We start from the raw sequence: 27,852 nt of genomic DNA, 5'->3' as shown, positions 1-27,852 counted from the left end.
TGGCTTCTGGGCCAAACATCACTGACTGACTACCTCTCAGACGACGTCTCCTGATTTAAGGTCTACTGCCATGAGCTTATGCTAAGGTCTCAGCATCCTCACCACGGAGAGAAAAACACTTTCATTAAAGGCCTACTGCATCCCAGATCTGCCGTGTGCCCAATGAGGATGTTCTTTTTTTAAATTTCTTGTATTCTTGTATTCGCCTCTTTTTCTTTTTTTAAGATCTTATTTATTTGAAAGAGAGAGACACAGCCAGAGAGGGAACACAAGCAAGGGGAGTGAGAGAGGGAGAAGCAGGCTCCCTCTGAGCAAGGAGCCCGATGTGGGGCTTGATTCCGGGACCCCGGGATCACGACCTGAGCTGAAGGAAGACTCTTAACGACTGAGCCACCTGGGCACCACCAGTGATGCTGTTCTAAGCATGACGGAGAAACACACCCCTCCCTCCTTTGCGCACCATCCAGGGACGGCAACACACAAGACAGGTTCCAGTTCAAGACAGAATGAAACCCAAGCTGGGCAGAGATGCCAAGAAATCGGGGTGTGCAGACAGGGAAATTCATCCCTACCAAAGATCAAAGATAATCTCCCCAAGCATCGAGAAGCCAAAGGTAACTAGAATCCAACACCCAGCTGTGCCTCTTCTGCCCAGCAGCTTTCTCTGTGTCCCCAGTCTAAATCGGTCCCTCCCCCATTATAGCTTCTCCTTGGGTTCCAAAAGACACCCTGAATGTATTGCTGTTTGTAAGGATATATTTATTTATGGGATTATGTGATTAATCCTTCTCCCCCACAACAACCTAAGTGCCAGGAACAAGCTTGTCCGTGAGCCAAGGTGCTCGGCCATGGAGGTACGCGGCAGGACTAGCATAAAACAAGCCACTGGATGTAGACAGAATGGAAGAAGGTGAAGTACATAGCGGGGGCCCAGGCTAGAAAGGCAAATTGGCACCAGATCAGGGCGGGCCATAAATACCAGGCAACGTTGGGACTTTATCCTGCTGGCAATGGGGAGCCATCAAAGGTTTTTGAGCATGAGAGTGGCGTGTTCCAACCTGTGATCTGAGATCCCTCTTAGTGCAGTGTGAAGGAGGGATGGGGCCGGGGTTGGGGGTGGGTGCTCCTCTGGAGCCGGCGGAACCAGCCATGGTTGCAATAATCTCTGGTTTAAAAAGACCTTAACTGTGTCCAAAGTAATCAAAGCGGAAAGAAAAGCGGGCACCTTCGAACCCACTAATGCTGCAGGAAAGGTGAGGTTAGGTGAGCTGTTGGATGGGGGGGTTTCTAAATTCTAGTGTACTGTCTTAGAGACGTGATGCCTTTAGGCTAAATCGGGCATATCGAAGGTGCCATTTTGGGGGAAAGATGAGTTCTGTTTGGACGTGGTAGGTCAGACTCACAATCCTTCCTTCCGGCTACTCTCCAGTTGTCCCACTGTAGCCAAAGCCTCTGTTCCCTTACCTTTCTAGAATCCCAGCTTCAGGGTGGTTTGGCTTCCCCCAGGGTGGTGAGGCTCACAGAGACCACTGGAGAGTGAGTGGGTGGGTGGGTGGGGGTTAGAAGGGAGCCCTGGGCCTCCTGGCTTCCTGCCCCCACTTGGCACTGCCTCCTGACTGGACCTCCCACTTCCTGCCCCTCTAGGAGCTCCTACTCTTCACAGGTGGGGAGGAGGCTCCCCGGGCAGGCTGGAGAAGATAGGGAAGGGACCTGGGAGCTCCCAGGCAGAGGGTCAGTTAGTGAGGGTTAACAAAGTGCTTCGGTCTCTGGTAGATGCTCTGGTAATTAGGGAGTGGGGAAGAGCGGAGAGAGTTGAAATCTGAGGCAGGTCTAGCTCCAAGAGCTTTGCCCTCTTCTCCCTGCCTACCAGATAACCCCATGCATACCTGGATTCCTGCAACTCTCAGAAGATCAGGAGAGGAGGGTGTGGGGGACACCCAGGGGCGGTGGGGAGGCATTGGGTCCAGCAACATGCAGGTCTAGAGAGAGAATGCAAGCCCCTGGACTTGGGGACATTCAGGACATGGCCCCTGAATGATAATCACGGGTCGAGCGCAGGGCCCTCCCTGGAGAGCACAGGACACAGCCCCCGGACCCTAGAAGCAGAAGCCCAGACCTCAGAGCATCACAGAAGGGACCCCACAGCCAGCCCCTGTGAAGGAGCAAAAGCCTAGCTGGCAAAGCCCCCACTAAACAAAGCTGCATCTGCATGACCCAGCAGAGACAGACAAAAGGAAGAGAGAGCGGTTAGAGTGAGCGGTTGGAGTCGAAGAGGCTCTCACAGGGCACCTAGATCTACATGCTTTCCAAACTGTGTTCCCTAGAGTCCTCCCTAGGAGGTCTCAGGAGTTGGGTGGGAGGGAGAGTGGACCTCTCTCTCTCCCTACTCCAGCCAGAAACCCCCTCTTTGTTTGATTTATATACTAGGCATCTGCCTGAGGTTCTGCTTGTGGGGGAAATGTAGGCTGCTACTAAGCCAGACACAGATAAATAAGGCTGACCCTGAAATGCTACACACTGGAGAAAGAGCGCCCTCCTTCCCTTGCTTCTGTCATCCCAGCTGAGCCTCTCGGCTGTTCAGATGTGGGTGTTGGAGGTGCACCTGAATTTCTGGACTCTCTGTCCAGTGCTCTTGAGCCGCAGGGACTTGCCAGGAGGGGGCACTGAGGGGAGGCCCGGTGGGAGAGGGGTTGATTCTCTGGGAGGCCAGGCTCAGAAATGGGGCGGCCCCGAACCAGAAGGGGCCCGGGGCCAGTGCCCCAAGGCAAGGCCGCCCACTCACCCGGGCGCGCCCGGCCCCCATCGCAGCCTCGCGCCCCTCGTGGTTGGCGACCACCCGGCAGGCGGCGGCGGCGGCAACGAGGGGGTGCGGCCAAGAAAGGGTTAATCTGCAGCGCCTTTCATCAGCAGCTTGGCGGGCTCCCAAGGCCCACAGGCTGGGTACCTGGGCGCCTACCTCCGTCGGTGGGGCGGAGACGTGACCACAGGGCAGCCCTGCCGTCTGCATTCCTCCCGCGTGAGTGCGTGAATGACAGCCGCCGCCGCGCCTGAGCCCCTCACAGCGACCGGCCTCCCGCCCCGCCTGCCGCGCAGGAGTGGGGGCAGCCAACGCCAGGAGGGCAGTGCCGGCTCCCCCATCCCCTCCTCTCCTCCCGCTGCTGCAGGCCCCGCGCTGGTCAGGGAGCCCTTTGCCGGGAGAGGGACCGGGACAGCCCTGCTGGGGGACAGAGGAGGAGGGAGACGCAGCCTCACTGGGAGGTCAGGATTCAGGAATGGAGAGATGCCCTGGGCTTCCTGGAGGAGGGGGTCAGGACAGGGTGGGCACAGCCAGATCAAGGCCCAGGGCCCTGGGAATTTGGCCTCTGTCCCCCGTGTCCTCCCTCGGCTCCAGCCATCCACATAAATTTCAACCCTCCCATTACATGGTGGCAGAATGGCCATCCTCCATTCCTCTTCCCTGAACTCACCAGCCCTCGCCTTTGATCTCTCCTGGGGCCTGTTGGTGGAAACAGGAAGTCGCCTCTGGCTTGAAGCAAACTCAAACAGGGTGTAAACAGGCAAGCACCCCACCTCCAGGCTTCCCCAAGATGGACACCAAGTGTCAGGACAGGAGGGAGGGTCCTTCTCTCTGAGAAAATGGTGGAAATGCTCTCCCTCCACCCCTAGGCCTGGGGGTTCTCCGAGAAGGCCAGCAGGACTAGTGAGAGATAGTGGCTTCATGGGGTGGGGGCTCCCTATCCTAAAGAGCCTGTCCTTGAAGTGAAGCTCCCGCCAAGGCTCAGCACCCCTCCTCCACCCTAGTGTGTGTGGCTGGATCCTTGCCTCTTCTGGGGGACAAACCCCCAGTATCAGTTTGTCCACCCAAGCCCTCTGGGAAAGGGGCGTTTGGGGCAGCCCAGAAAAAGGAGCTCGGCCACCTAGCCCTAAACCACACAGTTTCCACACAGCTTCCTGAACGCCTCAGTAGCCAGAGTCCTCAGACCTAGGCAGCCAGCAAAGAACCCTCCCGAGAATGTTCGAGAAAAAGGTACACCCTTCGAACTGGCACTTCAAGCTCCATTTGAAGTGCAAGCTCAGCTCTGACTTCCAGGCTCTCTCTGTTCGGGTTCCAAGGGCGCTGGGCATGTGTGCAGAGGAGAGAGAGTGGAGGCTGAGGGGAAAGGGGCATGTAGACATGTGGAGGAGAGGTGGGTGAGGGCAGGAGCAGGTGGGGACCTGCCCCAGAGCAGCCTGGTTCCAGGACAGTGGGAGCACAGCTCTGCCTGCTGGTGTCTGTCCCTCCGTGAGGCCTCCCGGGCACCTCCTTCCCATTGGGACTTCTTTGGGTTCCATCTCTTGGATGCCAGTCGCTGCTGTGAGAACAGGTAGAAGTGCGGTCTGGTATCTAGATTTAACGAAGCCCTTCTGTGCCTTTGGAATCCCGCCAGGAGCTCTCCTCCCCCTTCTCAGTCCTCACTTAACTATGTCATTAAATTAATGTCTGATGAGTGGGGTTGGGCCATCTTCAGGAGAGAAGCAGCGGACTCTCCCCCTATCTGGGGCCAACGGCTGATTCCTGACCTCAGGAAAACGCCCGAGCAGGAGATGGGGTGAGGAGCCGTGCAGGGCAGTCCATACCCAGGAGACCCTGCTTCCCTCTCCCCCCAGCTCAGCCCCAGGGCCAGTGACTCCATCTCAGTTCTCTCATCTCTGAAATGGGATAATAATGCAGAAACCACACACAGAGGGTGCGCTGAAGGTTCATCTGTTAGGCAGAAATGGGTGTTGAGCAGCCGGGGCCCTGGAGAGCAAGCCAGCTGGGCCAAGAACCCCAAAGCCCGTGGTCCCCAGCTTGAATGAGATGGATGGCCAAGCTACTCGCCCCCACCCCATCAGCGCCTCCCTCCAGGTCAGGACATCTTCCAACCTCCATGCATCGCCTTGAAAAGAAAGCTACAAGTAATAATAAGGCATTGGGCTAAAATCAGGTAAGGATGAAATAAAGTCAAATTAGGAATCAGGCAAGAGACCTCAGAAGAGCTGCTCTGTCCTCCGTCCCTCTGCCTCATCTCTGGGGCTTGTGCCTAAATAGGGGTGACCAGCTGTCCCAGTGTGCCCTATTGTGGCTTCAATAGAGAAGTCCCACATCCCAGAAGCCCCCCCCAATCTGGGGTAAGAGGGAACAGTTGGTCCCCCTTTCTCAGGGTAGCTCTGGGGATTAGGGAGATTACAGATGTCTGATCCCCTCACTCTGCCTGGTTTTCTTTCGATATCTATGTGGCAGTGGAAAAATGCTGGAGGCCTCAGAAACTTCTGCCTACCCCCCAAACAACATAACCTCATGACGAAAAGCAGCCTCCCGCCCTTACCCACCCCACGCTAAAGTCCAAGACCCCTTCCTGCCCGCAGTGATCCCTCTTCCAAGGAGAATTCTCAGCTGAGGGCTGAGGTCCTGGACCCCTGTCCCCTTGCACACACTCCAGGCACCAACAGAGCCTTGGTACTCCCAAGCAACCAGGGAGAACCTTCCAGGAGACCAGCCCCATGTTGCCATCTGGTGGTAATTCCCCAGGGAAGAGATTTGCCCAGGTGACCTCTAGGTCAGGCTTCTTTAAATAGCCCCAAATTGCCTCTGACACAGGCAACCTGGGGTCACTGCTGGGGGAGGAAGACCCAAGGCTTTGAAGGCCACACCCCCCAATGGCACTACCTCGAAGCCACCTCTGGGGGCCAGGCTTCCAGCTGTGCAACAGCCGTCCACAGGCATTCCTGATGGGTAGCTCCAGCGGGGTCTTTGGGAGGGGCAGGGAAGGGGTGAAGGAAGCGGGGGTGGGCCCTCCCCTCCCCTCCCTTATTCTTCCCCAGCTGTTTTCCTTTAGAGAACACCAGACCCCTGCCTCCCTGCCCCACCACTCTCACACACACACACACACACACACACACACACACAGACACACAGCAGAGATGGGACCTGCAGGTGCCGGGGCCCTGTGTGGAGCATGGCATCCTTCGTGGCATCAGGTCAAGGGGGTGGGCAAGCAGCCTGGCCTTGGGCCTCTGCCTCAGAGCCAGGCCCCCCAGGCTGGGCAGGGAGCTGTCAAATCCTCCACTACAGAGACAAATGGAGCCGTCAGAGAAAATAGCTTCTAATGGGGAGCAGGAGCCAGGCTGGGCTGGGGGTTGGGGGGGTGGACTCTGCTGGCCAGATGTGAATTCTTCACTAATCACACCAAATTGGCCCAATTTGTTCCCTGACACGTGGGGGACCAGCTCCATCTTTCTCCCACTGAGAAGGCTTCCCTCCCTCCCGCATGGAAGCACTTTTGCTCTAAGGGATGGAGCTGGCCAGCTGACAGCAGGGCTGGAGGAAAGGGGATGAGGCCAGATTTACATACCCTCTCTCCCTGGAGGACCCCAGGAGTTGGCTGGGGCTTGCCTGCCCTCCCTCTCGGACAACGCCCTGGGCCCTGGGTGCTGAGGGCCACACAGTTCAGGGGCTCTGGGGAGGGAAGGCAATGATGAAGGGGGGCTAGGCCATCTGCTTCCTTGGAGTGGGTGGCACTGGTGGGAACTAGGGGGTCGGAAATATTCTTGAGAAGAGCAGGGAGGGGAGACGAGACAAGGTGATGTCACCGGTTAGAGGCAGCAGAGTTTCCCGGGTCCCATGAGGGCCACAAACTCGGAGCATGCTCGTGAGGAGAGGCAAAAGAGAGTCCTCGCACCTCGCTCCAACTCTGAGCCAAACTGACCCCTTAAATGCTCATACTGAAAAACCATCCAGAAGGTGGGACTCTAGCGGGAGGGCTGCTGGTGAACTTCAACTTCCACTCCATTTGGACCTCATTTTTCCAAAGCAAATTAGAAGGTGATAAAGAGATGGGCATCTACTGGGGTTTGGGAGTTCCAGGAGGTAGGATAAGAGGGTTGGATGGGGGGTTGGGAAGTCAAGGTAGGAGCATAAATGGAGGCCCCAGTCTCTAGAACTCTCTTTTCTCTGTCCTGTACCGGGAAAGGGAGGTCATGCACCTAGATTTGGGTGCCCTAGCTCATCGTTCCAGGTCCATCCACCCCCTGCTCCACCAACCTCACCCACTTCCCAAACAGCTACCCTGGGGCGAAGAAAAAAATGAGGTAAAGGAGAAAGCCTGTGTAGACGCTGAGATTGGGCTCAGGGAATTCTGGGGTTCTGCAGTCTACAAAGGGAATTGTGTCAAGCTCCTCGTTGTTTTCATGGAGTCCTCACTCTTGGTTAGAAGGGATCTGGCTGGGAGAGGGCCAGGACAAGGCTACTGGTGCCCAAAGCCCAGTAGCCACTGTGCCCTAGGCCCTCACTTCAGGCTGGAGAGAAGGTGAGGGGGATCCAGCTTAGCCAGCTCTGGGGCAGAGAACACCTCCCATCACCCTGTCCCCTTCCCTACTCTTGATCTCCCCCACCCCAGGGCTAAGCCAGTCCTGCCCCTGGGCATGGCCCTTAAAAACTTTCCAGTGCCACCTTTCACCCTAAATCCCAAACCTTCCCAAGGCTCATCCCTGTTGCAATAGCAGCTACTCCCTTGGGGGGAATTCCATTTGAGGAAACCAGTGGGGGAAGGGCCAGCCCTGCGGGGGGCGGGGGGGGGGAGATGGGCCACCAGGTTCTGGGAAGACAAGGAAGTCACCTGGTGTGATAACCTGCGGGACCAGGTGTGGTGTGCTCCTGGCCAGCGGGAGGAGCAGGACGGAGCTGGAGGCAGTGGGGCTCAGGAGGCAGAGGATGGAGATGGCCAACCCTGCCGGCGACGTCAGGGGGCATGCTGGGGGAGAAAGGGCGAAGGGGAGAAGGAGCCAAGTGCTGCCCAGAGTCCATCTTGTCCCATCAGCCCTGGGATGCTGTTTTGTAATCATTCCTACCCCTCCCTCCCCCACCTGCCTCTCGGATCCTCCCTGGCTGGGCAGAGCTCCCCCTGCTGGCAGGGTTAGAGACCCGGCTTCCAGAGAGCTGAGCTCACATGCAGGAAAGTTCCTAGATTTCTTTTAGAAACACAGTCTACCTCCTATTTCCCTGCAGTTCCTAGCTGATTGGTGGGCTTATCTGCCCTAAGAAAGAGAGCTCTTTCTCAGGCCTAAAGAGTCACTCTGGCCCAGGTATGGATTCTAGTCCTGCTACTTACTTGCTCTGTGGCTGTGATCTGGTATTACATAACTTTGAGCTCTCGGGTCACCCATCAGAGCCTCAGTTTCCGCACCTGGAGAGTGGGAGAACTACCACAGAGATCAGGGTGAGGACTACAGCAGGTCACAGAAATCTAGCACACGGAGCCGGCGGACCCAGCACCCATCCAATGAATCAATGAATGAATGAAAAAACAGACAAAACAGGGGCGCGTGGGTGGCTCAGTGGGATAAAGCCTTTGCCTTCAGCTCTGATCGAGCCCTGCATGGGGCCCTCTGCTCAGCAGGGAGCCTGCTTCCCCCCCTCTCTCTGCCTGCCTCTCTGCCTATTTGTGATCTCTGTCAAATAAATAAATAAAATATTAAAAAAAAAAAAACAGATAAAAGAATGAACTTAAAGGGCTCTCTATATCTTTGGCCTGATTTCTTCACAGATTCTTGGATGCCATCTAGTTTTCCAACAGACCAGGGACTTAACCCTAGCGTGTCTCAGTGTCCTCATCGATAAAATGGGCAATAATAAAATACCCACCTCGTGGGCTTGTTTCGAGGATTAAATGAGTCCATTCTAGAGCGGTGTCTGCTCTCAGTAAGAGTCCCAGGAATGTTGGTATTGTGAGACCAGCGGCCATCCCCCAACACACAGAGCAGGGCCCTTCCCGCCCCCATCCCACCCGTTCTTCAATGGCCAAGGAAAAGATGCCCCAGGGCCCTTCCTCTTCCCCTAATCTTATTGTCCCACAGGCCCAGTCCTCCCCCCTTGGAGATCCGAAAGCCCTTGGCTCAGTAAACTCCTTCGATCAGAATTACTCTTCTCCAAGACTGGAGAGAAACTCCAGGAAGTTCCCCGTTCTTCGGAGCCTCCGGGCCCCACCCAGGCCCCAGTTTGCGCGGCTTTACCCTCTCCTCCCACCCTGTCTCCCTTTCCACCCTGTCTCCAGGACTGATCCTTCCCGTGTCCCTGCCCTGCTCTCAGCCAGTGACCTGCCTCCCTCTCAGCCCTCCTCCCCAGCCGCCCCTCTGACTGGCACCTGGGCCGGGCTCTCCCGGCTGGCGATGGTGTGCAGACTGAGGTCCACAGCAGGCCCTGGGAGGAGCACTGGGTGCCAGGACCAGCCCGGGCTGGTGGCTCAGGCCTCCTCTTGCTGAAACCCGCCACCTCCCAGCCCCTGTGGACACACACTCATCTCCTTCCGCCGCTGCCGCCAGGAAGCCGGCTCCAAACACCTTTACCTAGAAACCAACCCTGCCTACATACCCACTCCTGACCCATGAGGTCTCTGCCGGCTTGTTCAAGGGTGTGGCCCGTGGTGTCTGCCGGGGCTCCGGCCCTCTCCCGTTAGGGGAGTCTTTCTAGAACCTGTTCCCATTCTGAAGTGGGCTCCATGCCAAACAGTGGGTGAGGAAATGAGTGGTGATGGGCAAGCAGCATTTTTCGACATTTATTCCTCCTGGGGCAGAGACTTGGGGGACAAACAAAATTCAACACAGCTCGCTCAAATGCTTTCATTTCAAGCTTTACCTTAACCCATATTCGTATTCTCACCAAGTTTGTTTTAGTATGAAAAGCAAGCTCAGGGGGCCTGCCTGGCTCAGTTGGTTAAGTGGCTGCCTTTGGCTCAGGTCATGATCCTAGGGAGCCGCTTCTCCCTCTCCCTCTGCCGCTCCCCCTGCTTGTGCTCTCGCTCTCTGCCAAATAAATAAATAAAACTTTTCTTTAAGGAAAAAAAAACCAGGCAATCTCTAAAACATATTCTTTTTTTAGAAAAAGATTTATTTATTTGAGAGAGGGAAGGAGAAAGCACAAGCAGGGGGAGGGGCAGAGGGAGAGGGAGAAGCAGACTCCCCGCTGAGCAGGGCGCCCACCTCCTGGCTCTGCCCCAGGACCCTGAGATGATCACCTGAGCCGAAGTCAGAGCTTTCCCAACAGAGCCACCCAGGCACCCCCTTAATACATATTCTAGTTGAGTTCTTTATTATCCACTCCCTCCCTCCCCCATCCAAAAACTTTTGGGTTAAATGCAGGTGTCAGAAAAACGCATAATGGCTTTGGGCATCAGGGCCTCTGCTGTAGACGACAGGGTGGGGTGGGGGGGAGAACAGATGGAGGCGATCTGGGATGGGGGGGGGGGGGCTGGGAGCATGAAGAGGGGATCAAGGGAATGCAGAGGGGAAAGCTCTGTCAGACCATCAGCTCTTCCCTTCCCTTGCTAATCTCACTTTATCTAAGACCACGCTCTCCAGCCCCTGACTTCCAAGCATGCCGCTTGTCTCAGACTTTTTTCTGCGCTGGGGTTTCCCTCACGGCTCACCCGTCCCAGTTCCAGCCAATCCAAACTCTTTGCTCCAACCCAGAGAAGAGGCTTTGGCAGGTCTAATTCTGAGGGGCACCAACACGGAGCCTGGCACAGCCCGACACGTTCCCACGCACCTGTGTTCTTTCCCTTCTGTCCCACTGCCTGTGTCCTCAGCTGCGGAGCCGTGGGGGTGAACTTTGGTCTCTTGGGATGCCTCCCACAGGAAGAATCTTAACCTCGTTACAGAAACTGCAGGCCTTGCTAGAAAAAATCAGTCTCTGCTTCAAAATGAATATTCTTCCACTCATTCTGCCAATGCTTAACTGAACAACTATCCTATGCCCGGGTCTGTGCAGGGTTCTGGGGCTGCCGGTAAAGCATGCTTCCCGCCCACACAAAACTCAAATGTGGGGGCGCCTGGGTGGCTCCGTGGGTTAAGCAGCTGCCTTTCAGTTCAGCTCATGATCTCAGGGTCCTGGGATCTAGCCCAGTGTTGGGCTCCCCTCTCAGCGGGGAGTTGGCTTCTGCTTCTCCCTCTCCTTCTGCCCCTCCCCCCATGCTCTCTTTCTCTCTCTCTCAAATAAACAAAACTTTAAAACAAGATTTTTAAAAAACCCTCAAATGTGGGCATTAGTATTATGTTGGAAGTCTGCCTTTTTTTTTTTTTTTTTCTTCACATATACTTAAATCCTAACGTACCAGAGCCTGTGGAGGCCTGGTGAGGTGACCCAGCCCTGCCCCTGCTCCTGGACCAAGTGAAGACCTACATGACGGGGCGGGGGTGGGTGGTGGCGATGCAGGAAGGTTCTGTGATTAAGCACTGAGGCCTAAGTGGGGGTGGCCTGGTGTAGCCCAGTTTCCGCACTTAGTATTTCGCTTCTCTATACCTCAGTTTCCCCATGTAAAATGGCCTTAACAATACTGCCTTCCTCATAGACTCCTCTCCTACTGTTCTCCTCACCTCATCTGGCTTCCCGCTCCCCTGAGCTCCCCCTGGGCTTCTTGTTGTGCCAACCCGCCAAAAGTCACGCAAGCACCCACCTCAGGGCTGTTACACAGGCTGTTCCTCTTGCCCTGATTGCTAGACCCCCCAATATTCAAATGGCTGGCTCCCTCGTTTCATACAGGTCTCTGCTCCGATATTACCACCTCCAGGAAGACCACCTCATTACTCACTGTCCGTTTATGCTGCTTCTGCTTAAGCTAGCCAGAGCCTGTCACACCTTCGCACAATTTCTGGCACGTGATAGGCAGCAATAAACGGAGACTGTGATTATTGAGCACACATCAATGAGCCTGACTGAAAAAGATGGGAATTTCATGAGGAGAAGGACAAAATTCAGTCAAAATTAGGTATACTGCTTCATATAGTAAACATTTCTGTGGCTATTCCTGCCATCCATCTTGATTAGAAGATGGCGGACTCCACTGCGTTTGTTCCAAAATTTGAGCCTGTGCCACCATTGCCAGTTCCTCCTCTCCTTCAAGAGCTCTTCACCCAGCCTCCGAGGGAGAGATCTGGACCATCAGTGAGATGTCACTTCCCTGGCCACTTGGATCTGTGCGGGGACCCGTCCCTCAAAGCTGCTTATCATTGATGACAAAGTCTCAGAAGCCGACCTCCTCTTCCTCTCTGCAGGGACCCTGAATGAAGAGGGTGGGGGATACAGGAAGCCCTCCTGAGGGGGTCTTCTGCTCCCCTTGGGGGTTGCTCCCCTCAATCTGAAGTCCTGTCCAGGACTGGGGAGAAGGATGCCATGTCCCCTCCCCACTCTCCATGCCAAGAGACGCTCAACCTCCAACACCAGGTCCGTCTTGCCTTTCCTTTTCTTGGCCAGTAAGGACAGGAAGGGAAACACCTTCTTCTGTTGTCTAAATGGACCTGTGAGGCAGAGAGGTCACTCCCTGTCCTCGCCTCTCTCCCAACGTGACCAGCATGGGCACAAGCTGGAAGGCGAAGGTCTCTGACCAGTTTGGAGGGAGAGACAAGTCCAGGCCCTTCTCAGCGACTCCATAAGATCATGGAATACTTATGGGCAAAGCTCAGCTAATACCCTAATGCGGCAGGTGCGGTTAATAGCCCTATTTACAGTTGGGCAAACAGCTCCAAGGGGTCAAGTGGCTTGGCTTGCCCAACGCCAGAGCACAGGCCCTGTCCCCCGGTGGCACAGTGAGCAGAAACATGGGCTACCCACCGTGGCGGAAACATGGGCTACCCACCGTGGCGGGAACGTGGGCTGCCTAAGAGAGGAGGTGCTGCGCTCGGGGGCAGAGGAAGAGGAGGAGGAAGAGGAAGAGGAGGAGGCCCTGGGCTGAGCAGCAGAGGCGGGGCGACTAGGGAGCAGAGGCAGGAGGCCGGGCTGGCATCCCTTCCTGCGTCCTGGGCATCGATGGCGATGGCGGGCGGGACGCGACGGGCTGGCTGGGGAGTAGGCGCTGCTGCTGCCTGTGGGCGACCCCGGCCCCGCCCCGCAGCCGGAACTGAAGGCCCCAGCGTGTCCCTGGCCACCCCCAAACCTGCGCCATTAGGAGAGCGTGGAGGGGACCTAACTCCGAGATTTAAGGGCTGAGCTCCTCCTCCCCTGGGGGGGGTGGCGTGGGCCCCCAGCCTGGTGGGGGAGGTCTAAGAAGAGGTCTGCCTGCAGTAGAAATCAGGCGGTGGAGCCAACCAGAGGGGTCCCTCAGCCGGCGCCCAGGACCAGGACCGCAGGGTTGGGGCGGTGTCCAAAGGGAGCCTAGGGGAGGGGTGTGGGGAGGGCGGGTTGGAGGCCCGCAGGGCAGGGGCCAGGCTACCTAATGGTTTTCGGAGGTGGCTCCTGGCGGATTAGAGGTCTGCCCTGAGCCTGAGCCAGGTGGGGCCGGCTGGGAAAGGCCTGGGCCTCAGCGCTGGGCTGTGCTGGGCAAAGGGACCTGGGTCTTGCAGCGGACTGTGGACAGGGCTCTGCACGTGCCAAGTCCTGCAGTCCCCGGGGAGAGTGCACCTGGCCCCCCACCCCCAGCCGGCCCTGTGCCTTGCAGACAAATATAGGAGCTGAGGAGAGAGGAAGATCTGGAGTGAAGGTGCTGGTGGGGAGAGCATATCAAGGGGCTTGTCTTAATACTGGAACTAACCAGCACCTTCCATAAGACAGAAATGCCACCTGTAGAGCAATCCGTGGGATAGTGGGTAGGGGACAGGCTAATGAAGGTGGGGAGGGCAGCTAGGATACCCGGGACTGGTTGCTGGGCTGCTGGAGAGGACTTTTCCCGGGACTGAGCCCAGGTAGGCGGTGGGAGAGAGTGCCTCCCTGCCCCGCCTCATTACCCTAGCAGAACTCCCTGCCTGTCACCAAGCTTCCCCCTACTCTTGAGCCCTCTGTCTTCATCAGCCCCCTCCCTTCGCTGGTCCCCTCACTCAGCCTCCTTGGCCCAGCCCCTGCCAGTCCCTGTAGAGACAGATCTAAGGAGACTGCCACCTCCTCCAGGCAGGCCTAGGCCTGCCTCCCTCTCCCCACACAGGAGCTGGCCTCAGGCAAGAGGAGCTTTCTCCAGAGAGGACCCCAGTTCTTTTTAGGGAGGTGACCCAGAAGAGGGGCTAGGCCTTGAGCACAGGCTGGATGACTTCAAAGGGAGGTGGGTGGGGTTGGCACCTGGTCACAGGTGCCACTCAGGGTGGGCCAACCTGCCCAACCGGGTCAGGGCCTGCGCCGCACCCCGCCCTCTGCCCAGAACATCACGACACAGGCCTGCAGCAGCCCCACCCACCAGGGACTCCCCCGGGCCTCACGAGAAAGACCTGAGACACAGGATGGAGGATTCGAGGCACAGAGGGTTTGGCAGGTCATCCAGGCTGTTCTCCCACCCCGGTGCCAAGAGGCTGCGTGTGCCCATTCCCCCTACAGGCTTGGCCCCAGAGCCCCATGGCCAGGCCCACCCAGAGCTGGGGTCCACGGCTTCTGTAGGCTCCACTAGCTTTGTCCCAAAGTTCTCCCTGCTAGCTTCTCCTCTTTGAATTCTTAGGAAACAAGCAGCGGGTAAGCCAGTCCTTGGTCTGGCTCTGTCTCCTCTGGATTCTGGAATCCCCAGACCTAAGAGTGGAGATCTAGGCTCACTTCTCTTCATGGAGCCCTCTGCCACCCTAGCCAGATTTCATGTCAAGTGAACACCTGCTTGTTCATGCTAAGCACAGGAGCTTCAAAAAAGAGTAAGTTTTTTTCCCCTTCCCATAGGAAGCTGATTGCCTCAGTTTGCTCCTCTATAAAATGGGAATCATGATAGTACTTACCACATAAGGTTGTTGCGAGGATTAAATGGAAAATCATGTAAAGATTTTTTTAAAAAGATTTTATTTATTTATTTGTCAGAGAGAGAGCAGAAGCATGGAGAGCTGCAGGTAGAACAGGCAGAGCAGGCAGAGGGAGAAGCAGACCCCCTGCTGAGCAAGGAGCCAGATGCAGGACTTGATCCCAGGACCCTGGGATCATGACCTCTTGAGCCGAAAGCAGATGCTTAACCAACTGAGCCACCTAGGCATCCCCCATGTAAAGTTCTTAGCACAGAGCCTGGCAGAGGGTAGGTGCTCAATAAACGGCAGATGTCATTGCGATGGATATTAAGCCTGGAGACCACATGTAGAGAAACACATCGGCCATGGACCAGGCTGGATCTTTGCAAACCGAGTGGCTCCTGACCTCGTTCCCACTGTAGCTGTTCCCACTGTAGCTCACCCAGAGTCATCCCCAAGGGAACAATAGGAGGTAGGGGATGGAGTGTTGAGAGGTGCAATGGGGCCATTGGGGGAGGGGTCCTCGCACTGGCTTTTTCCAGGCCCCACACTGGCAGGATCAGGTTGGGTACTGATGAGCCATGTCCACAGCGGTGGGCACTAACCCGTCCCCACCTGCTTCTGGCAGATGTATCTGTCCCCACGCATGGAGTCATGGAGTTCGCCAGGCCGGCAGGCAGATAGGCATATTTCCTGGGCACTGACTATGCCAGGCCCTGCCAAAGTCAGGGTCCCTGAGCCTGGAGCACCTCTAGTCTGGAGGGAGAAGTGCCTTCCTCAACCTCCAGAAGGGCCCCTAAAGGCAGATCTCAGGCTGGACAGAAAAGGAGAGGGAGGAGGGGACCCTTGGCTGGCGAGGGAAATGTGGGAGGGCAGACTAGGCCGACAGGAGGACCTCCCTAGACCAGGGGCAAGGAAAGGAGTGGTGGCCTGGCCAGGATGAGTGGGCTCTCTGGCTGCATAGAGGAGGGGACTGGAGATGGGAGGGATGCCACTGGCCCAGGTTCCTGGGCTGAGTGGGAGGGGATGTCTCTCGCTGGCCCTGGACTCTGGCTACCTCTGACCTCTCAGCGGCAAAAGCCGGATCTGCCACATTCCGAGGAGGCCCAGGTTGCCATCTTACTGGGCTTGGAAGAGCCCCCAGGGGCAGGCTGGTCTCAGGGCTGGAAAAACTGGTCTTCCTACCCACCCCCCCCCTCTACCATCCTGGAGTTCGAGGAGAGGGTGTCAGCAGGAACTGGTGGTTCCCTACATTCCACACTGGATGAAACTGGGAGGGAAGTCCCGGAGGAGAGAAGGCAGGGGAAGCACAGGATGGGAGCGATAGGAACAAAGCAGGAGCCTCTCTGGCCAGTAAGTCTTGACTTGCTCGTGGACTTCAGAAGCAGAAGAGTGGGAGTCAGGTGTCTTTATTCCTCTCAGTCTGAAATGGAAGACAGCTTGCTTGTCAGCAGGAAAGCTTGCAGTCAGACATCAAGGAGAACTTCCCCAATGGATGAATTGGATGATTGTCAGGGAGGAGTGAGATATTCTCTAAGGAGAAAAGGAGAGAGTGGCTTTCTGCAGGGGATGAACCCAGGAAGTGTGCTGTAGGGTGTGACCGTCCCCTTCCTTACCAGGGAGCAGGGGTGGGCGGCTGCATAGGATTGGGGTGCTGTCCTACTATCCTCAAGGATCCCTCCTGCTTCCTGGACTCCTAGGCTGTGTGTGTTAGACCTGAGAAAAACTCCAACCCCTAGCACCACCTCTAGAACAATATACTTTGCAGCAAGAGAGATTTACTGTAGACCCAAAGAAGGACCCCTGGTGGCCAGAGGTAAGCTTCCCAAGTCCCAAAAGTCCCACAGCGTCCTGTCAAGCCCAGTCCTCTTCTCAGAAAGGCCTCACTCTGTATCCTGGGTCCCTCCCTCTTCTCTGGGCTGTCACCCGGCACCCATCTTTCCTGGACCTGCTGTGGTCCTGGTGCTGGCACACAGTAGACCTTAGCAAGTGTGGGAGGGGCTCTGATGACCAAGCCCAGCTCCCTGAGGCTTTTTCATGGCTCCACAGGTCTTGTCCCCTGGAAATAAAACCCACCCCCTCTTAGAGAGGAAAAGACCAGATTTCTGCTCAAGGTCATTCCCCAGCATTCAGGGAGACAGACACTGAGCTTTTGTTTTTCAAAATGTAGGGCATGGATCACATTCAGGGAAGCCCTTGTTCAAAATGCAGATTCCCACAGTGTCTGCACTGAAATTCACTGGACCCAGGAGCCTTTGCAGCATTTTCAAAGTCCCCACCTCCAAGCCCATCGGAGATTCTCAGAACTTTTAAGACAATCTGCAAAGACCAACCCGATGAGCAGTTCCTAAAGGATGCTGTTTGGGGGACTCAAACCAGGTGGAGAGAAGCTTTTAAGCCTTCTGTAGCCTCAGAGAGAGCAGCGGGACTGGGGAGGGGGGGGCAGGGTCTTCCCTGTGACAGGTGGCCTAAATAACAAGGACCCTTTTGCAGTGTCTCCATTCTCCTCCTATGACATCTGCTGAATGATGTTTACTGCAAACCCACTAAAGGCCAGGCCTTGTTCCAGAAGCTGGTCATTTCAAGAGAGGTCCTGCCCACCTGTCTGAGGGGCAAAGGAGGAGCACAATGACCCCTTGAGGTCCCCTGGGGACCCAGAGGCACCCCTGCCCAGCCTTCTCACCCCCAGCTATCAGGAAAAGCTAAGTTTCTCTCTGCCTCCCAATGGCACTGCTCAGGGCCAGGTAAGAATGCACATCACAGAAGGTGCTGGACCTCATGGAGGCGAGGGGACCTCCAGCCCTGTAGTTTGGCTTCCTGCAGAGATGTGCCTGCATGGACCACACATGAAATAAACACTTGTGACCCAGGCCGTTCAGGCGTTCATTTGCTCATTCAGTCATCCACGTACCAAGTGTCCTAGGCCTGACCTCCTCCAGCCAGCTCTGGTGTCTAGGATGGGCCAGTGCAGCCGGGTTAGGCAGTCCTGAGTTCGAACCCAGCCTTCCGGCTCCTGGTGAAAACCACCTAGGGCTTTGCCCCTTGTGCCTGGGACTTCCCCTGGCTGGTTAGAGTGCCAAGAGCAGGGTCAATTAGGGGTAATTGAGGTAACCACATCAGTGAGTGAGCTCTCACCATCCATTTCTCCTGCTGCTGCTTCTCCAATCAAAGCACTTATCACATTGTGTGGGCTTTGGCTCTTGTCTGTTCCGGGACACACACACACACACACAGCAGACAGGTCACTGTGGGTCTCAGTGCCTGGGTGTGCAGTAAGAGTCTTCTGTGTGAGTACAGGGAGAGTGAAATCAGCACCAGCCTCTGGAAGGAACTGAGGGCTGTTCTGAAGGTCCTGGCTGGTCTTTGGCTGAGAACCCACAGCTATGTGGTTCTGTCGACACACAAAGGGTTAATGCTGACTCCTCTGACCCTCTTCATCCCAAGGACCCAGTATTCTGAGCTGCTGGGTGAGCGTGGAGACAGAGACACACATACAGGAGGCTTCCACAGTCTTCCAGGCTGACCCACGGGTGGAACTTGGGGAGGGCAGGAGTCGGGGCAGGAGCTAATATCACAGGTAACAAAAAGAGAGGGATGGCTAGGCTTCTGCCAAGCTCTACCTCCACCTGGCTTCCCATGACGAAAGAGACAGCCCCCTGCTCCTGAGAGAAGCCTTTGTATATATCTGGGAAGTGCTTTAACGTGTCTAGCCTTGAGAGGACGTCCAAGTCCTTCCCAGACATGAAGAGCATAAGGCCGGAAGGTGCCCTCTGGGACTGTCAGTTCCAGCTCTGATCCACAACCACCACGGTAATCCAGAATTTCAGAGGCCCTCCCAGGAGAACTTGGTCCTCTTTTCTGCAAGCAGCTTCCAACAAGGAGAGGAGAGGAAGGTTCTACTCCCCAGCAGGCACACACCACTCTACGGGAAGTGAGCAGCCTTCCCCAGATCACCCAGCCAGCTCAACACCACCCTGCCCAAGGGTTTGAGTAAGGAACAGCCCTGCGGTTCCAAGCAAAGCTGCGGGGACTTGGGTCTGACTTGAGGAAGGACTTCCCAGGTGGGCAGACACACCCACCCCAAGACTGTATCACGGAGGGGGAAGGCAGGAAGCCCTCCTCTAGAGATGCTGGCGAACGCAGATGTCACTCAGAGGCCGGGATCCCCGCCCCCCTTGTCCTGGGTGTGAGGTCAGTCCTGGAGAAGCGCGCTCCCATTCACAGCGAGGTACTTGGACACTCAGACACGCATCTTTGTTCAGCGTAACTGTGATGATGAAAGATTGGATTCTGTCTAGATGCGCGTCGTGAGAGAAGTCAGCCAAGTCAGACTGCGGGCACACAGGGAGTCCTTCGCAACCCTCAAACCCGGGATGGCTCTGCGCATGCGCGTGGGCAGGCCGACGGACCAGTTGAAGGACCATTCGTTAGTGAAGTCCCATCTGTGTTGAAAAAAAAAAGAGAGAGGGAGAGATTTAATGTTTAGAAAGGACGGGGAGGACGCAACCAAACATGAACCTCAGTTCCCCGTTGGGGGATGGGCTTGGGGAGCAGCTCTTCTAGTCTATAGATTCCTGCATTGCTTACATTTTAGAACAAGCATAGAGCATCCTAGTGGGGAGAGGGGAGGAGGCAGGGCAGGGAAGAGGGTCTTGCCCGCCCTTAGGCAGTGGAGTGGGGGGACAGTTTCTGGAGACACCCTTCTCACACCAGGGAGAGGCCTGCCCCTCCCACCTGAGCTCCAGGGAAAACCCACGGATCACCTGCTCCAGCCCAGAGGGCTTAGAGCAGAAGGAGGAGGATCTTTGCCCTAGTGGGTCCTGCACAGTGTGGGTAGGGGGAGGCCAGGCCTCAGCGGTCCCTGTAAGGGGCAACAGACCCCACCCTGTGGGGCCCCACAGGGTCTCTGGAGGGAGACAGGACACCTGTCCTGTCTCAGGGGAGTGTTGGAGGAGTGTTCTTTCTAGAGTAAAGAAGGCCTGGAAAGAACTCTAGCTGGGGTAGGGTGCCTGGACACACACACACACACACAGCCACTCAAACCTACAGCCTCTCAACTCAGCAACTGGGGCCCACTCATGCTGACCCCATCCGGGAGAGTATACTCTCAGCCCCACCTTCAAAGTTGCTGTCCCCTCCTCAAGGCCTGCTCAGACAGGGCCCAGCCCGCTTGGAGGGGTGGGAGTGGGAGGTCAAAGAGGGATGGGGGAGGAAGAACCCCCTCCATGAAGCGATTCCCTGCAGATCAGGCCGTCTCTCAGGGCTCCCCTCCTTCCATTCCCTTCCACATCTGTCCCTTCCTCCCTCACATATCCCATCCCCTCCCCCGCACAGGCCCTGCACAGGACCTTCAGGGACAGAGAGAAAGCAGAGAGACTTGGCCACTGAGCTTGGGGAACAAAAGTCCCTCCCCCAAGACCATCCTTAACTGTCCAGATGGCCCCAAAGGAGACTTCCCTGGCACACCTATGGAAGGAAAGCAACTGATACAAGGGAACCGGCCTCTCACCACAGGACCAGGAGTGCAGCGAAGGCGCCCCGCTCAGGCTCTGTCCCGGGGGGTGGGCCTACCTCTTGCACTGTCCTCTTTTTTTTTTTAATATTTTATTTATTTATTTGACAGAGAGCACAAGTAGGCAGAAAGATAGGCAGAGAAAGTGGGATGCAGGCTCCCCACCGAGCAGAGAGCCCGATGAGGGGCTCGGTCCCAGGACCCTGAGATCATGACCCGAGCCAAAGGCAGAGGCTTAACCCACTGAGCCACCCAGGCACCCCTTGCAGTGTCCTCTTGTGGCACCGAGGGAGACAGAAACAAGCCCAAGTACCTGCTTCCCACACACGGACACCAAGGTTACCCCTGTTCCAAAGGCCCGTTCCTGTCCTTCTGAGTCTTTGTCAGGATTCCTCCCCCTTCTGTGAGATCCGGGGCAAGCCTCGTGTCCTCGCTAGGCCTCCGCTTCCCCATGAGTAAAATGGGGGCTGGCGAGAGACTAGTAAGTGGGAGCAAACGAGGTGACGGGAGTGAAAATATTTAGTAGTGGCTGCTTCTCTTTTCTAAATGGAGGCGGCCCCTGTTTGGGGGAGGGGGTGCAGGAAGAAGGTCAGGGTGAAGGTAAGTACCTGCCAGGTGCCAGGGCCCCCCCGCAGGGGAGGGACCAAGCACAGTTGTTGGGCAGCACCCAGAGGCCTGAGTCGGAACTGCACGCTTTCCCCTAATTGGCTCCGTCCCTGGAGAGAGGAGGCCAGGGGAGCTGGAGGAGAGACCAGCCCCAGCCGCCCCGGGCAGGCAGCTACCTGGCCCTCTGCAGGACTCTGGGGGTGGGGTGGGCAGAGGGCCTGCAGAGGGAAGACAGAGAGAGAGAGGCTTCCCACAGGGAGCTCCCCAGCTTGAGGGACAAAGGACATCGGGACCTGGGCTGCTGCTGTCAGAGACCCCAGGGCAGGGGTGGGATGGGGAGATGGGGCTAGGAGGGAGCTGGGTCCAGGCTAAGCTGTGGAGGGAGGAAGGGCTGGGCTCAAGGTCAAGGGTAGATGACAGTGTCCACCGAGGAGGCAGGCTGAGTTGGAGACAGGACAGAGATGTCTGGACTAGGAGTGGGGTGGGTGGGCCATTTTGGCCAGCCCCCTGCCTCGAAGCCCTCCTAAATGGGATAACTTATTGTTGGCTGTAGCTTTTTTTTTTTCTTCCCTGTGAAAATCCACCTGAAACCAAGTTCCTGGTCTCCTTCCTCTTTCCCTTTCTTTCCCCCACCCCAAGTTAGGCTTCCCCAGGTCTAGCCTTTCTTGGGAAGTTCCTCCTAGAGCATGACCTCAGATGTCTCCCTCCCTTCTGCCCGTGCCGGGGGAGGGGGGAGGGAAACCACTGCTTTAGTCACGCCAGATAATCACCTCTGGTCACTCACTGTCTGGCCTCTTCCTCCAAGTAACTCCAAGGATCTCTTAGACATTATCTCACCATGGAGGCGAGCGGGGGGAGGGGAAGAAGTGGGGAGGTGGCATTTAAGAAGGGAGAAACTGAGGCCAGAAGGGGTCATCATACCCACCTACCTTGCTCCCCACAAAGGCTGGAAAGATGACACTTCGTTATGATCAGAGGAGAGATAGAGGCCAAATGTCAGGAAGAACTTCCAGGAGGAGAGCTGTGAAAATGAGAATTTGAAAGTGGCCTTTCGAGGACTCCCCAGAGCCCAGGGAGTGCCAGACTCCATGGCAAGGGCTTTGCAGGAATCATCTCCTCCGTTCTCCCAATGAGAGAGACACTCTAATTCTTATTTTCCTGTCAAAGATGGGGAAACTAAGGCTTGCCCTGAGTGGAGTGAGCTCCCTTTTCCCAGACAGCTCAAAAAGCACATGGGAATGCTAGGAGTCAGGCCTCCTGTAGGTTTCCATTGTTTATTGGTACAACTCACCCAGAGCTGGACTGTGCCCTCCCCATTATCGCGGATGGATCCAGGCCTCAGCTGACCCCACTACAGGCTTTTCTCTCCCCAGTGTTTTCATATGACCTGAGAATTATGCATGAAAGAGGAAAATGAGCCAGAGAAGGACCAATTGTATGAGCCTCTAGTGTTTTCAGTGCTCACTCTCGAGCATCCTTCCTCCCTCTCCTGTCTGCTGCCCGTCCCCTATCCTGTACTCCCAGAGCCACACTGGCACACGAGCCCTTCCAAACCTGGAGCAGGGAATTCTTCCCCTAACTCTGCCCCACTGCAATTTGGTACGGGGAACATCACGCACTCCCATGACCTGGGAAGTTCCTCCTGGCATCTGACCCAAATCCTTTCTCTACCAGCTTGGCGGAAGCTCTACTCGGGATGAGAGAGGCAACCACGGGTCCCTGCCTTCAGCTGGAGGATGGAGGCACAGTCTGAAGCCTTTCTTGGACACAGGACTTCATGGGTCCCCAGAGGTCACATGACCACATGGCCCATCTCTGGCAAGATGGGCAGGCAGGGGCCCCACACCCAGGGGACCCACCTGTCTCTCAGCTGCGTCCCTCATCAGAATAGCAAATAGAGAGGCAGCAAGAGACTGTCTTATCTGATGGGAGCCCCACTCAGGCCCACTCCCCCGGAAAAGCCTCATTACGAGGGCCCCAGCCCCTGGCTCTGCCCTGCCTGTTTACTCTGTCATAAGAACAACACGACTCAGCAAGACTTCAAAGGGAGTCTCCTGGTGGTGCGTGTGCACAGGAGGGAGGGAGAGAGGAGGGGAGAAGGGAGAGTAGGCAGAGAGAGAACACAGAAGGCCAAGAGGGTGCAGTAGGGTGGGGTGGGGGCTCAGGGCCCGGAGGCCTGCTCTGGGCAGAGTGAGTACCCGCCATAGGCAGGAAGGAGCCCTGAAGCAGCACTGCCTCTGTCCTCAGGGGGCCCCTAGCTTATGGGGGAGATACAACGCTACCTTGGGAACTCCTAGTCTGATGAGGGAAGCAGCTCTCTCTTCTTTCTCACACACACACACACACATCCAGGCCATGGAGACCGCTGCTCCTACAGACACTGGGCGGCAGGTAGAGGATGGCCACCCAGCCATCTTGACCGGAAGCCACCATCTTGACCTAAAGCCACAGCAGAACCAGAAGACTCACTGCATGACTGACCAATGTCGCTATGCCCACACCCTCTGCGTCCCCAATCCGCCCCTCTGCCCACTCGAGGTCCCACTGAAAGTCTTCCCTTGAATCCTCCTGCAACAGTTCCAACTTTCCAGCCAGCAAAGGGAAGCGCGTTGGGGCCTTCTCCTCTCCCTGTCACATGGCATTCGTAATGGCCTCCCCAGGATTCTGTCTTCTCCGTGGCCACCCCACACAGTCACCCTGAGGGGCCTCCAAGAGAGGCCATCCAAGCTCTCACACCTTCAGGGGCTTCTCCGCCCCCCCCCTCCATCCCCAGCCTCATTAAGGAAGGCGGTTAACCTCAAACATAGGCCAATGAGTCCTGCAGCCCATCACATGGGAGGCGCCCAGAGGGTAAACTGAAGGTAACATGCCCCGGCCTTGGAATTAACCCAGTTCCCATTGCTTAAGGCCCGGCCCTCATTCCTCCCAGGTTCAGGAAAGGCAGAAGGCGAAAATGAGGTGCTCGGCTGGGGCAAAGTATGGGATCCCTGGGATTCAGATGCAGACACTCCCAGGGAAGATTCCCAAAACGGATGTGTCCCCCCCCCTGCACCGGGACCTCTTGGGAACAGTGAGTTCCACGGAGCAGTGTCCTTCCCAACGGCAGACTCGGGACACAAGCAGTGTCTTTCTGCAGAGGAGCTTGGGCAAAGTCAAGGAGAAGAGGCTGGTGAGGACATAGAACTGGTGCGCCAAGCCACAATTTCCCAGATGTCATTGCTCAGACGTGCTATTTACTTATTCTGTTTAACAAACACATCGCCCTTTACACTCATCAGGCCCACTTTAGCCGCTGTACAGCTACAAACGCGACCCTACCAATAACCCGATGAGAGGAGCACTCTCATTACATACCCTCCACAGAGGAGGAAACAGAAGCACAGAGAAGTCAAGGGACTTGCCCCAGTCACATAGCCAGTAAGCAGTAGAGGAGCGAGGTTTAAAAAGTGGGTTGAGGGGCGCCTGGGTGGCTCAGTGGGTTAAAGCCTCTGCCTTGGGATCAGGTCATGATCCCAGGATCGAGCCCCGTATCGAGCCCCGCATCGGGCTCTCTGCTCAGCAGGGAGCCTGCTTCCTCCTCTCTCTCTCTCTCTGCCTGCGTCTCTGCCTACTTGTGATCTCTGTCTGTCAAATGAATAAATAAAACTAAAATTTTAAAAAATAAAAATAAAAAGTGGGTTGGTGTGGGGCACCTGGGTGGCTCAGTCAGTTCAGCATCCGAAACTTTTTTTTTTTCCTTACAATTTTATTTATTAGTTTGACAGAGAAAGAGCACAAGCAGAGGGAGTGGGAGAGGGAGAAGCAGGCTTCCCGTAGAGCAGGGAGCCCGATGTGGGGCTTGATCTCAGGACCCTGGGATCATGACCTGAGCCAAAGGCAGACGCTTAACAACTGAGCAACCCGGGCACCCCTGAGGAGCTGAATCTTGATCTCAGCTCAGGTCTTGGATCTCAGGGTCTGAGTTCAAGCCCTGGGTCAGACTCCATGCTGGGTATGGAGCTTACTTTAAAAAAAAAAAAAAAAAAAAGTCGGTTGATACCAAATTTGTCAACTTTAAGTGTAAAGATCCCATACAGCAGAAACTGTGATGGAGATGTTCCCACAACTACAGCGTGGGAAGCTCTGAATTCAAGGGACATAATTGGAATTTTATGTCCAATTATTTATCTGCTTTGTTTGTGAAAATTAATTAATTAATTTCACAGTCCAGTCCTTCACCCATTTCTCTTGTTTTCCTCCGCCCAATCCCGGCTGCTGAGAAAAGACACAGACTACAGGCCCATCCCCTCTGGGTCTTATCCTAGAGTTCACCCCTACATCTTGTCTCAGTGCTCTCCCCTGCCCGCCACCAACCTCAGCCCCAATTCCTGCTCCGACTTTTGTCCACACAGCCCAAGGCACAGGATCCTGGCATTAGGTCATTAGCAGAAACCGTAGACTCCGCATCTTCTAGCTCTGTTTGTTAATTCAAATAATCGTTGAATGCCTACTGTATGCCAGGCAAAGTGCTCGGTGGTAGAAAAAGAATAAAGGGAAGGAAAGAGTGGGGAGGGGAGGAAAAAAAACCAAGTTGTTCCTCTGTTAATTGCCACTGGGAGACAGCCAGTGGGATCCCAGCTGAGATCCCACCTGCCCCCTCAGCCTACTGCCCCCTGCCACCATCAGGAAAGGCCATGTGCCCAGGCGCCTGGGTGGCTCAGTCATTGAGCGTCTGCTTTCAGGTCCCAGGGTCCTGGGATCAAGCCCGTGTCTGGCTCCCTGCTCAGTGGGAAGCCTGCTTCTCCCTCTCCCAGTCCCCCAGCTTGTGTTCCCTCTCTCACTGTCTCTCTCTCTCTCTGTGTCAAAAAAATAAATAAAATCTGAAAAAAAAAAGAAGAAAAAAAAAAGGCCATGTGCCTCTCAGGCCTTGGGACGCCCCTCCAGCTGGGTCACCCCAGGGACCACCCTGTGCTCTGGGGGCTCTGTCTGCTCCTTGTCCACAGCCCCCCTCCTGGCTCCAGCCGGGGGTAGGGGGGTGGGCTCCTGAGAGATGAGAGGGAGCAGACCTGGAGCCACAGCCTCCGGAGGAGTGAGCCGGGATTAGGGGACATAGTGTGTGGGTGGCTTGGGATTCCTCCAGACACTTATCTCCCCACCTGGGCGGTGGCCGCTGTCTCCACCTTTCTGTCTTGGCGGGCCTCCTCTGCCAGCAGGCCTGCCCTCAACCTCCCGCCTAGGGGTGGGTTTCAGTCCCCTTCCAGCCTCCCCCATCATTCTCCAGCCCACTCCTCCCTCCCTCTCAGCCCTCCTGGCAGAAGCCCACTCCGTCTCCTCCTCACCCAGCACCCAGAGACCCTCTACCCTGACATCCCGGACCAGGAGGCATCCCCTTCATGCCTCTTCTGCGAACTGAGCCACATCTAGTCTTTAGAAAGGCTATTTCAGGTCACTTCAGACTTTTGTTTTGCCTCCCTGCCCCCACCTGACTCAAAGGCACAGGCCTTGGGCAGCCAGCAGGACACATGAGGGTCTCTGCCTACAGCAGCTCACAGGCTCAGTTCCTCACTCCAGACAGTGTCTCTCATTCCTCAAAGAGAGGATGATGGCAAGGGGGTGGGGAGAGGGTGGTCAGAAAGGGAAGCGACCACTCAGAAGCTACCAATGCCAAGGCAATACAAAGTGCTCAGGCTCAGTAACTCACCTAACCCTCACAGCAAGCCTGGGCACTATTACCGTTCACCTTGTGCAGATGAACAAAATGAGGCACAGAGAGGTTAAGTAACTTGCCCAAGGTCGTACAGTGAGGATATTCAAAGCAAGATTTGGACCCAGGCAGGCTGGCTCTCTGCTCTTGCTTTGTGATTTCTTATTTAAAAACAGGAAAATCTCCACCTACAAAATCAAGTGGAGGCTCCTCAGTGAGGCATTCAAAGCCCTTCCCAAGCTCTGAACTCCTTCTGTAACATTCCCTCTGCCTGGGAGCCTGACAGAGGGAAGCCGGGCTCTGCCAGTTGCTGTGTGACCTTGGGTGAGTCACTCTGCCTTCCTGGGCCTCAGCTCTTCATCCGCTAAAATGGGGCATAAGAACACACCTAGTCTCCAGCAGATTCCATGAGGTCCTTTGGGTAATGTGCCTGCTGGGTGCAGCCTCCACTGGGAGCCCCCTACAGAGCAGGAAGGGGGAAGACCCAGGGTCCTGAGATGGTCAACTGAGGTGTCTAAGTTGTTGGGGGAGGGCACGGAGGGGACACCAGGGGCCAGGGTGAGGAGGAGCTGTCACCCAGAGAAAAATATGCCCTAGAAATATGCCCCCGCCAGCAGGGGGCTGCATTGGCTCTAGGCTCTGGGTAAGATGGCACCAGATCAAAGGGTTCCCACTGGCATCGCCTACGCACTCATGGAGGGGCAGCCCTGTCCGGGGCCAGCCTGGGCCCCTATGCCTCCTGCCTGTCCCCAGCAAGCCCCAGGGCTGCAAGATGCTGGCTGGGGCTCCTAGGCACAACCCCTGGAGAGAAGTCGCCTCTTCCCCAGAAGGGAGCCTGAGTGCCCAGGCTTGGTGGGGCGGGGGAGGACAGAACTTGAGAGACTATGGCCTTGTTAGGGTGGGGAGGGGTCTGGACTCAGCTGAGGTGAGCCCAACCACTCCCCCTGGTCTGAGGCAGACACAACGCGCCCACAAGGGACCTGAGGCTTTCCTGGCTCTACGGACCAAACCAAATGATTTCCTGAATGTGGTAAATAAGGCAGAGTGGAAAAGATGGGCCTCTGACCCCAGCACCTGGCACTCTTCCTGAACTGCCGGAGCGCCTTCCTCCTCAGCTTCCTCACCTGCAAAGTGAGGGAAAGAAGCCCACTCCCGCCTGCGTCTCAGGACCCCCTGGGCTCCGAATGAGATCAGGTGTGCTAATGTGTGAATTATAAAGTGCTCACAAACTCAAGTGTCCGGCGGAGGGCCAGCCCACTCTCAGCCCTCCAGAACCTTGACCTTCTAGAAAGGAAGGAATGGGCCCATCTACTGTCAGGATTTAATTCTGGATCCTTCTATACTTGGTCACACCCACCAC

Source organism: Mustela lutreola, chromosome 15 (assembly GCF_030435805.1).
Source record: "Mustela lutreola isolate mMusLut2 chromosome 15, mMusLut2.pri, whole genome shotgun sequence".
Lineage (NCBI taxonomy): Eukaryota > Metazoa > Chordata > Mammalia > Carnivora > Mustelidae > Mustela > Mustela lutreola.
The sequence above is the reverse complement of the archived record's forward strand: the minus strand, read 5'-3'. Positions refer to the sequence as shown.